General features: G+C 42.9%; 1 pseudogene; it reads left to right on the top strand.

Annotated features, from left to right (window-relative positions):
- The first annotated feature begins 3,996 nt into the window (after positions 1–3,996).
- LOC147437414 (uncharacterized) lies at positions 3,997–5,064 on the top strand (annotated as a pseudogene).
- Positions 5,065–11,244: the final 6,180 nt, after the last annotated feature.

The following is an 11,244-nucleotide window of genomic DNA, read 5'->3' as shown; positions in this document are numbered from 1 at the left end:
GGCCCCCCTCCCCCATCTTCCTCTCTCTTATGCGACGTACAAGAGACAAAGAGAGAATGGTCATGGGCTTGCGCATGAGAGAGAATAGGATGGGCTCGTGACCAGGAGAGAGAGAGAGAGAGAGAGAGAGAGAGAGAGAGAGAGAGAGAGAGAGAGAGAGAGAGAGAGAGAGAGAGAGAGAGAGAGATAGAGAGAGATATATCTAGATCCTTGCTCTTTGCTGCAAAAGAACGCGCAGAGGGAGAGGGAAAGGGAGAGGGAGAGAGGTGTGCTATGCCACTTCTCTTTATGCATGGCGGCGCACTTTTCCTAAAAACGGAAGGAACATGAGGAGTGTAAACAGCAAGCTGCACCTTATATGACCTTTGCGATTGCAAGCATCTAAACAGATACTTCCTATTTTGGAATAAATCCCAACCGTTCCTCCCTACTCAACTCAATTTCTACTTTTATCATCTTGTATTGATAGACATTCTGCCTTCTTATGAAAACCTACAATTTTTACCATCTTTGACCATGTTTTAGGGAACATAGGTTCTTACCCATTGCAGCTGGACTCAAAAAGCTCCATGTGCTGCAATAGTACCACCACAACCTTGGAGCAACATCAATGTGCAGCATCAATGAGCGTGCAATCCTTCCAAAGTTTTGACATGTTTAATGGAAGCTACAACCCAACAAGATTGTAAGATGAGGGAAGGTTGCATCAACAAGATACCGTACATTCAGTATGTGTATGTGTGTGTGTGTGTCTGTGAGAGAGAGAGAGAGAGAGAGAGAGAGAGAGAGAGAGAGAGAGAGAGAGAGAGAGAGAGAGAGAGAGAGAGAGAGAGAGAGAGAGAGAGAGAGAGAGAGAGAGAGAGAGAGATAGAAGAAGAACAGAGTTTTAACGTGGTATGAACAGACTCCTCTTTTTTTTTTTTTAAACCATTTCAACCTCCACCCTCCCTACTCTTAACATTTTACTTGTATCAAGGAGTTATATAAAGAGATGGTTCAATACAGCTTACCATTTTTTTCCATCTTTTAGTTATCTCTCCTCCTACGCCTCTCTACTTACCTTCACTCACCATCTCTACTCCTCTACCTCTCTACTTAGCATCACTCACCATCCCTCATTTCTACTCCAACCTCTCTCTATCATCTTTACTCTACCCCATTTCTCTACCATCTTTCCCTCCAGCTGTCCCTCCCTTCACTACATCCACATATCTTTGTCCACTCTGCCTACATCCTGTGCTCAGGGCACCTTCACTACTTTCTCTCACTCTATCCTCTATCTCCCCTTCTCATCCTCTCCTCCTGTCCCTCACTTTACCAACACATTCCTCCCACCTCCATCTCTCTCTCTCTCTCTCTCTCTCTCTCTCTCTCTCTCTCTCTCTCTCTCTCTCTCTCTCTCTCTCTCTCTCTCTCTCTCTCTCTCTCTCTCTCTCTCTCTCTCTCAATGGAAAGCTCTCATTTCATCGTTCACGTGGGTGGTGTGGGGGTTGGAAAACCACACCACCTATCATCGGAAGGATCTTTGTTGGTTCTATCTGGAGCTGACATAAATGCACCAGTTGGTTATAATGTGTTTTCCCTATCAAAATCTGTTGAAGGTGAACCATCAACATTTCCTTTACAGAATGCGGTAAAGGTAATAGATCTCCTCTTTATGTTTTGGATGCTAAAGTTTCCACAGAGTATGTTGCATTCTTGGATTCCCCTGTGAAAGCTACTACAGCACTACAATCTTCCGACATACTGTTGCTTTCTTCTGATGAAGAGAAAGAAGACTTTCGCTTTGACCCCACCAACAAAACACCCAAAAATGGGGTGATCGACCTAGACTCCCCACTACAAGAGGGATGTAAGAAGGACTGGGCACCGATCGGTGATTCCTTTGGCATAGTGGAGCTAGCGTTACATCCCACTATGAGATCTCCGAAGTTAAAGAACTTGATCGCATCATCGGAATGGGAGTGGGTGGAAGAAATTCGATCAAGCTACAATGGAAACATGGTGTTTGAATTTCCACCTCAGCCTAATATTGAGAGGTCAGCTATGGATGGAATGGAGAAATTAGTGGATGGTCATGTGTGGACAAAACCAACAACCACAAACATCAAATTTCCAGCAACTATAAGGAAAAGCTATTGTGGAGGTGATTTTGAATGTGTGTTTGCAGAGTGCTCGCAAGTGTTATCTACAGGAATACCCAACCGGTCGTCTTGGACATGTATTCCTTATTCTTTTCTTTCATGTACAAGGGAAGAGTGTCAAAATCACAATTGTAAGCATGGAATAACAGGTAAACTAATTGAGAGACCAATGCTAAATGGTGACTTGCAAAAGTATGGAACCTTGAAGTGCTTCTATTGTCAACATGTGCCTGCTATTCGAAAAACCTGCGACTGCCAAGTTTACTACATAATGCCAACCGACAAATGCTATTCTCGAGCCATGGTGCACCAAGGCTTCCATGACCATGATGTCAAACTAGGGTCATCCAAAAGTACCATTGCAAGGGTGAAGTCTTTGGTGGCTGAGGCCGTTGATTCGCTTGGCATCCAAGCTGGGCCGAGAAAAATCCAAATGGAGGTGGTTAAGCTTATTTCCCAATCTGTCCTTCAACCTTCATCAGGTGAATGCATGTCGCTTGGACAAGTATAGTTGTCAGTTCTACTTCAAGAAATATTTCCTCTTGTTAAAAGCCAAAGGTATGGGAAATGCATTTTAATATACTTTATAAACTTAAAGTCTTATATATTTCTAAACTTTCATGATCTTCTCTGCAGAATTAAGAATTGGGTGCATAAATTTCGTGGGGAGTCGAGTGCTCGTGGAGAGGAGTCATTGTTTTGATAATTGACTTAAAGAGACGCTTGACATTTGTGTTTATCCACGGAATGCTATTTCCAGGTCAATCTAATAGAGAGGAGGATAGATGTTTTGTATTCAAGATGTCGACACAGGTCCTGGCTCAGGCATAGATCTTGTCAATAGAATGCGAAGAAATGGGAATGGAGATCTAAAAAGAGCGTGGGTTTGCTTTGATCACGTGCGACGGGTAGAAGGATGGACAACCATGGCAGCACATGTTTACGATCCAAGGCAAGTTTTAATTTAATTATTTTAATTTTATGATCAATACATCCTACAACCTATTCTAGAACAAATTCTAGAGTACTAAACACATATTGACATATTGACACATATTGATGTTCAGTGTCCAAGAATTAATGACAATTGCCATATGTGAGATGAAAGAAGAGGACACTACAGCACAGATGATATTTTGGCAACAAATGATCAATGTGCTAGAGCGCAATGGGGTGCCCCCACCAGATTTTGTTGGCTTTATGGCAGATGAAGCCCAAGCAAACTGGAATGCGGTGCGCACAATTTTCAATGGAGTTCTGGATATGGTGATGAAAGGTAGGGAGAGATCATGCCTTTTCCATTGGGAACAAAGTCTAGGGATCCACACCACAAAATATGTTCTCAATGAATTTCAAGACGAGCACAAGCGACTGTGTCGTATGTGGCGGTGCGCGCATAGCAGTGAAGATGCAGAGGCCCAATATCAGTTCATTCGAGCTTGGTGGGCAACAGGAAAGGTGGCAGATGGGAATCTAGGCCCAATGGAGTGCTAGTTGAGTTGGTGGCATGTGAGGTACCCTCATTGGAGGAAGGAAATTGTTGGTGTAAGTTTTCAAATTTATTATAGAATAGGTTGTAGGATGTCCATTTAATTAGACCCTTCATGATATCAATGAAATATATTAATTTCTTTTTTTGTAGGCTTTAGATTACTATTGCATCGAGGTCGTCCCTTGAACAAATCTCTCAGAGTCACGTCACGCTTCATGGCTAGCAGGTGAAGGTCACAAGCCTAAAATTTCTTTGTACGATGCAACATTTTCGGATATTGGGAACACTCTTCTTCAACAATCCAAAAGAAGGGCATATACAAAGGGTAAGTATATAGGAAGCGGACCAAGCATAAGCAAGATGAGAGACAGGGCAATTTCACGACAATTTCACACACCTACTCCATCACAAAGTAGCTGTGTTGTGAACGATGCAATTGGAGGAACCGATCTTCCAAAGGTGCCAGAGTTTTTTGGAGACCGGGTTACAATGACAAGGCGACGCAAGACATTCAGCAATGTTATAGGCGAGGAGGCAAATAGTTCACACAAGCCAGAGTATGTCACTCAAAATGTTTCTCGACAAAGAAAGGCTTGAAAGTTGTCATTTGGTGATGCATCACAGGTAATCCAAGATCACTCTATGGACGAGGAGAATGACGGGGTGACAATTAGGGCCATCGAGGTTGACATAAATGACACCATGTGGGAAATCCGCAAGTGCAAACTGGGGTCTAAGTTCACTTGCCAAGGAAAAATCAAAGGAGGAAAGTGCAAGAAAAAGGTGAATTTATGCAAAGAGGGAACATCGGCACCAAGTTTTTGGGGGAAACACAACTGGGAGGGGCGTAACAATGAGACATGGGTATGGTTTTGTAGTGATGATGTGAAACATGTGTGGGATGTATGTCCATATATTGTGATGCGGCTTCCAAGACCTCCGCTTGAGTGGCCAGTGGCACAGGGCACGAACTTAACAGCGCTGGAAGTAAAGTCTTTGCAGCTAGCGGGGTCTCATATCGCAACAGAAACTATGGAAGTGCAAGGGCAAAGACGCGCGGGCAGGTATAGGACATGTGTTTCTGAAGAGGCATCGAAAAGGATCGACAGTGCTTTAGGACTAGAAATGGTCATCGAACAAGTGGAAATGGTAAAGATCTGTAAGCATGAAGTCTTCATTGCAATAACACCAAACTCAAAATTACGTGGTGAGAAATATCGAGTCACAGTAGCTAGGAATCCTAGTTGTACTTGCAGAGACTTCCAAAGGAGGTCAGGGGAAGGAATGACCTATGTGGCTTGCAAACACTTGTATTATATCTACTTGAGAGTGTTTGGAATGGACATAAAAAACAACATGTTCATTCATCAGTCTAATCTGGCTGATAACGAGCTCAAAACTTTACTGAGTGCAAAAAGACTGTTGTAATAATGTAGCATTTGTTGTGCTCTCACATTTACCTTGAGTTTTGCAAACAATGATATTTGTTTTGAGTTTTCAACAAAGTGAATTCTATCATTGTTGTCTTTTGATATGCAATTATTGAATGTGTGATGAGAGAGAGAGAGAGAGAGAGAGAGAGAGAGAGAGAGAGAGAGAGAGAGAGAGAGAGAGAGAGAGAGAGAGAGGAGGTCCTTGAGTAGCGAGAGAGAGAGAGAGAGAGGGAGAGAGGAGAGAGAGAGAGAGAGAGAGAGAGAGAGAGAGAGAGAGAGAGAGAGAGAGAGAGAGAGAGAGAGAGAGAGAGAGTGTTGGGGGGAGGGGGAGAGAGAGACATGTGTGTGTGTGTGTGTGTGTGTGTGTGTGTGAGAGAGAGAGAGAGAGAGAGAGAGAGAGAGAGAGAGAGAGAGAGAGAGAGAGAGAGAGGAGGTCCTTGAGTAGCCCACTAGAAGGAAGAGTGGGAGGAGAACCGGCGGCAATGGGCGGTGGTGGTAGGAGGAGGAGTGGCATATGGTGGTAGTGAGCTAACACCACCAACCACCGGTGGTGGACTAGGGTGTTGGTTGTCATGGGCGGTAAGGGGCGGCAATGGGCGGCAATGGGAGGTAGAGGTGGTTTGGGGAAAAAAAAAAGCTCGCTCTAAAGCTCGCTCCATTGAGCTCGGTCCATAACCACCCTCTTTCTCATTTGGGCCCCTTTACCATTGGCCCCGTGCTGAAAGGGGCCAATGAGAAAATCCTTGTTCCTGTTTATTCTCCCACATTAATTGATCAGTTTAATATGAGAAAATAATTTGGGTTGGTTAGATATTAGATTTTATGACATTACCTCTCTCTTGAAATCATAGTCGTCCACGACTATGAGGTAGAAGAGATAAAGTAGTAGTCATTAGTCGATTTTACTTAGCGGGTAGAAGATCCCTCTTTACTCTACGACATCTTTCCAAGAGGGATGACTAATCCATTTGGTGCTTGGGAGGCATAGCTGACACAAGCATGTCTACTCTTTAGTCCATTTCATTCTCCCAAAGTAGAGTGACAATTTCTACTTGGTGTTTGAGAGATGTCGTCATCACAAACATGATTCTAAGCATGCGTACTATTTAAATTTGTGCACAATAAAAAGAGAATTAGTCTTATAAGACAAAAACATGAGTCATTTAAAAAACAATTATACATTTGCTTACTCTAATGTAGCATTGTAAGCATTGACAAGGTTCATACTATCCTTAAGTTGTATTCCTTGCATCCATCTAGCATCTTCAAACAGATAATTCTTGAACTTAATAAGATACCGTCGGATAATCTTACCATGTCTTAGTACCTTGTCTTCATGCCGAAGGATAGCTTCGGGTTGTAGTACCTCTTCTTGGTCTCTTCAACTTTGGGAGAGTCTTCAATAATTGGTTCACTTGGTGGCTCTCCTTTGTAGGGCTTAAGTAGGCTTACATGAAAGGCATTGTGTATGAGCCAATAATGGTTGGGCAACTTGATTTGATAAGCCGTCTCATTGATGGGCTTCAAGATTTGGAAAGGACCATACTGTCTTTTTGCTAGTTTAGCATAATATTTTTGATGGCCCGTAGGATTTTTGCCTGTCGTTTGCCTTAATCGAGCCTTAGGAAACTTGAGTAAGACCCAATCATTTTCTTTGAGCGTTAAGGCCCTTCTGTGCTTATCAGCAATAGCTTTTTGCCTTTGCTGAGAGATGGATATAGCCTCCTTAATCTTTTGAAAAGATTCTTGTAGGTCATGGCTATACTCATCGGCGTGGCAAGGACTTCCCGTGTACTTTGAGTAGCAAGGGACTTTTAGGTCTTCCCTCAATGATCTCAAAAGGTGCCTTTTCCGTAGAATTATGTATAGTATTATTGTAAGCATACTCTACAATGGTAAGTACTTTTCCCATTGTGAGCGTTGATCTACTTCTGTAACATAAGTCTTTAGTAGATTGAGTATCGTAAGATGGGCTATCTCACTTTGCCATCCGTTTGTGGGTGATAGGCCGAAGAGAAGTTCAATCTTGTTCCTACATTTTCAAAGAGACCTTTCCAAAAATTACTAGTCATTCTAGGATCTCTATCTGACACAATGGATGTGGGCAATCTATGGTGTTTGAAAATCTGTGATATGAAGAGAGTTGCCATTTGGTGTGTCTTAATAGTCTTTTTGACAGGAATAAAGTGTGCTTGTTTGCTAAACCTGTCGACTATTGTCCATATTCCCGTATTCCCATGGATAGACTTGGGTAATCCAAAGATGAAATCCATGGATATACTCTCCCATGGTGAATTTGGGATAGGCAATGGCTGGAGTAATCCAGGTTGCTTCCCTCTATCATATTTGGTCTTTTGGCATACTACGCATTTTGAAACATACTCTTGTATGTCCACTTTCATGGTAGGCCAATAGAAATACGTCTCTACTTCTCAAAGAGTAGGTTGAATACCTCTATGCCCCACGTAGGGAGGAGCACGGGATTCATACATAACTTTCTCACGAAGGGAATGGGTAACACATAGCCTATTTTTGTGGAGAAGATAACCATCCTGCAAGGTGAATGGTTCCTCTTTCTTCCCCAAAGCAAGGGCTGACATTATGTCTCTAAAGTTAGGGTCATTAGCATACTCATCTATCATAGAAGATAGGTCATTGTGAGTAGCAATAGACATGGCATTAATTTTTGGTCGCCGTGAAAGTGCATCAGCCACTTGATTGTGCTTACTAGCAATGTGGGCAATATGAAAATTAAATTTCAAAAGAAAATTTTCCCACCTCATTTGTTTGTCGGAGAGCTTGGTTTGCATCATGAAATACTTGAGACTTTGGTGGTCGGTTCGCAGAATAAATGGAGTCCCCAATAGGTAGTGCTTCCATGCGTTTAGGGCATGTAGAACAGCTAAAATCTCTTTCTCATAAATGCCCAAGACTCGTTCATCAGTATTGAGTTTTCAGCTCTCATATGCTATGGCATGCCCTTCTTGAAGCAAAATTGCTCCAAGGCAATCACCACAAGCATCGGGACCTCAAATGGTTTTGAGAGATTCGAAAGCATGAGCAGTGGTTGGGAGGTAATCTTCTCCTTGAGCTTATCAAAAGCATTTTTCTCTTTAGCACTCCATACATACTTAACGTTCTTCTTAGTTAAGTCATGTAGTGGTCCTGCTATTTGAGAGAATTTTGCTATGAAGCGTCTAAAGTATGTGCACATACCAAAGCTTCTTAGCTCATGTAGATTCCTTGGGTTGGTCCATGCTTTTATTACCTCTAACTTCAATGGATCCATACGGATACCATCTTGAGAGATAATATGACCTAAGTATTGAATCTCTTGAAGGAAAAAATCACTTTTCTTTTGGTTTTGCTGTACGGTCTAAAAATTTTCTCCATTAGACGATTGAATATAGCCGGTGCATTAGTCAAACCAAAAGGCATGACTAGATATTCATAAAGACCAAACGTTGTGTGAAATGCGGTCTTTAAGATATCTTCATCTACTATCCTTATTTGATGATAGCCACTTTTAAGATCAATCCTACTGAAGTAGGTAGAGCCTTGTAGCTTATCAAACAGATCCTCTATCCAAGGCACGGGAAATCTGTTTTTGATAGTGATATGGTTTAATGCTCGATAGTCCACACACATGCGGTATGTACCATCTTTCTTTTGCACTAAAAGGACTGGAGAACAAAAGGGAGAGGAACTAAGCCTCACCATCCCTTTGTCTACCAGTTCCTGTACTTGCCTCATGATCTCCTCTTGTTGAGCTTGTGAGACTCGATAAGGAGGCTTGTTAGGTGGTGAGCTTCCAGGAAGGAGCTCAATGCGATGGTCATCATCCCCTTGTTTTGGAGGTAAGTCCATAGGGATATCATCGATGAACACATCTTGGAATCCTTTTAGAAAATTAGACAAGTCTAACTCTTCTTGATTCCTACCATTTACATTTGATGAAATATTAGGATCTTTTGGAGACTCTTTGACAAAAATCATATACGTAGAAACTAAGCTCTTCATTGATTTATCAAAAGCAGGAGAATTTACAAGTGGAATAGTGCAACCACGCTCACTAGCATCTATATAGATATTCTTTCCCCTGTAAGTGAAGTAAATTCTCCTTTCAGGGAACTTCATATTGGCAGCCATGCGATCAAACCATGGTGCCCCTAGGATAGCATCCTCATGTTGGAGAGGAGAGCTGAAGAAGTCTTCTTTGTCGACATAGCTTTGGACATGAAGACTCAACTTCCCAATCAAGGGAGTAACAAAGGCTTGCTGTCCCTTGAAAGTTGCGTCAGCCGTTACCATATCTCCCATCTCGAAAGCTTGAATGCCCAACTTGGTGGCCAACTCCGTTGATATGAAATTATGAGTAGAGTCAGGGTCAAACAAGATGAAGGCATCATGCTCTCTTACCTTTCCCCAAGCATAGGAGAGTGATGAGCCTTTGCAATGAGCATCCTCTTTTGGAGCTTCAATGGTGGAATCCCTAGGAGTCTCATTGCGAGTATTCTTCTTGGGGCAAGAACGATAGCCATGTCCTTGCTCCCCACACTTGAAACACTTATGGTCCTTGCAAAAAGCTTCAAGATCTTCAAGAGAGAGTTTGTTTTTACCTTTGTAAACTGCCTTCTCCTTGGACCGATTGTTGTTTTTGGAAGTGCCTCGGGAAGAATTTTGAGCATTGGTCTTCCCCTTTGCATTATTTTTGCCTTTTTTGTCCAAGGGTTTGACATTACGTCCAGCCCCTTTATGAAAATTGATACGTGAAGCAACCATGGTGTGATGGATTACTTCGTTAATAGTACCAGGCCGTTGAGAGTTGATGTATTCGGCCATCTCTTCAGGTAATCCCACATAGAATTGCTACATGTGCTCGGCAAACTCTATCTTTTGAAAGACGGTAGCCTTGAGATGTAAATCTCAACACTTGTCTACATACTTGTGGATAGACTCATGAGGGAGAAGCTTCAAGATACGCCATTCGGTAAGCATTTTGTCCTTTGCATTGCTTGCAAGGAATTGCTTCATGATGGAAACTCATAGAGTTTTCCATGTCTTTGTGGCTTTGACGTTGCCACGAAGGCTAGCCCACCATTGACGAGCTGACTTTTGAAAGTGCATAGCTACATGGCGTAGCTTGGAGGACTCTGTAAAGCCCGCGTCTCCAAAAGCAGCATCACATTTTTGGATGAAGGCCAAGACTTTGTCAGTAGCACCAAAGGTGGCATCATAAGTGAGAAAAGAGATACTCTTTTCTCCTTCCTTGAACTTCTTTAACTTTTGGGACCTTCTCCATGCAGGGAATGATTTGCGATGTCCTCCCCTCTTGTATTCTCTAGGAGAATATCCATAGATTTCATCGGAAGAGGAGGAAGGTGAATATGAAGGAGAAGAGGGTGACCTCTTCCTAGCCCTTTTCTTCCTTTGTTTCCTCTCTTCTCTTTCGGAATGACGAGGAGAAGGACTCTGTGTTGATCTTTTCCTCTTGCGAGGAGTAGGCGATCGTCGAGACCGCTGTCTTCGTGGAGCCACATCTTTAGAGGAACTTAAATTTTCATTGCTTTCTTGCTCTTTGGATTCCTCCTCTGTTAACCCTCATGGCTCACAGACACCCCATCACCTACGACGGACGTCTATTATGTATTTGGTAGAGTCAGGTACCGGGCTTGTCGGACCAATAGAAAAAGGGTAAGAGTGATCGTCGATGAGAGGCGCACTCTAACTGGGACATTCAAGGGATTAGTTGGCTAAGCATGGGCGCCCAAGTGTGAATGGGGTGAGCTCATATAAAAGCCAACTAAACCTAAAATTCACTCATTCTCTCATTTGTGCAATAGAAGAGTGCTATTGCTCCATCTCCATCTCCATCTTCTTCTTCTTCACCTTCTTGTGTGTGTGTGTGTGTGTGTGTATGTGAGAGAGAGAGAGAGAGGGAGAGTGTGTGTGCAATCGAGCATTACGAAGGCACGACGGCGGCGAAGCGGTTCAGCACGGCACAACTGCAGCTTCTTCTTCATCGCGGCGAGGAATCCACCACGAAGGCGAGCGTAGAGCGGTGAGTGACACACCCTTTGCTCTCTTGAGCTTGCTAGATTAGTCTTGTTGTGTGCTTGGAGCCATTTGTGGCTCACACACGGTGTATCAGCAAGTCCCTTGCTTCGACAGTGCG

This window comes from Adiantum capillus-veneris, chromosome 17 (assembly GCF_014529385.1).
Source record: "Adiantum capillus-veneris isolate H3 chromosome 17, ASM1452938v2, whole genome shotgun sequence".
Lineage (NCBI taxonomy): Eukaryota > Viridiplantae > Streptophyta > Polypodiopsida > Polypodiales > Pteridaceae > Adiantum > Adiantum capillus-veneris.
The sequence above is the reverse complement of the archived record's forward strand: the minus strand, read 5'-3'. Positions and strand labels throughout refer to the sequence as shown.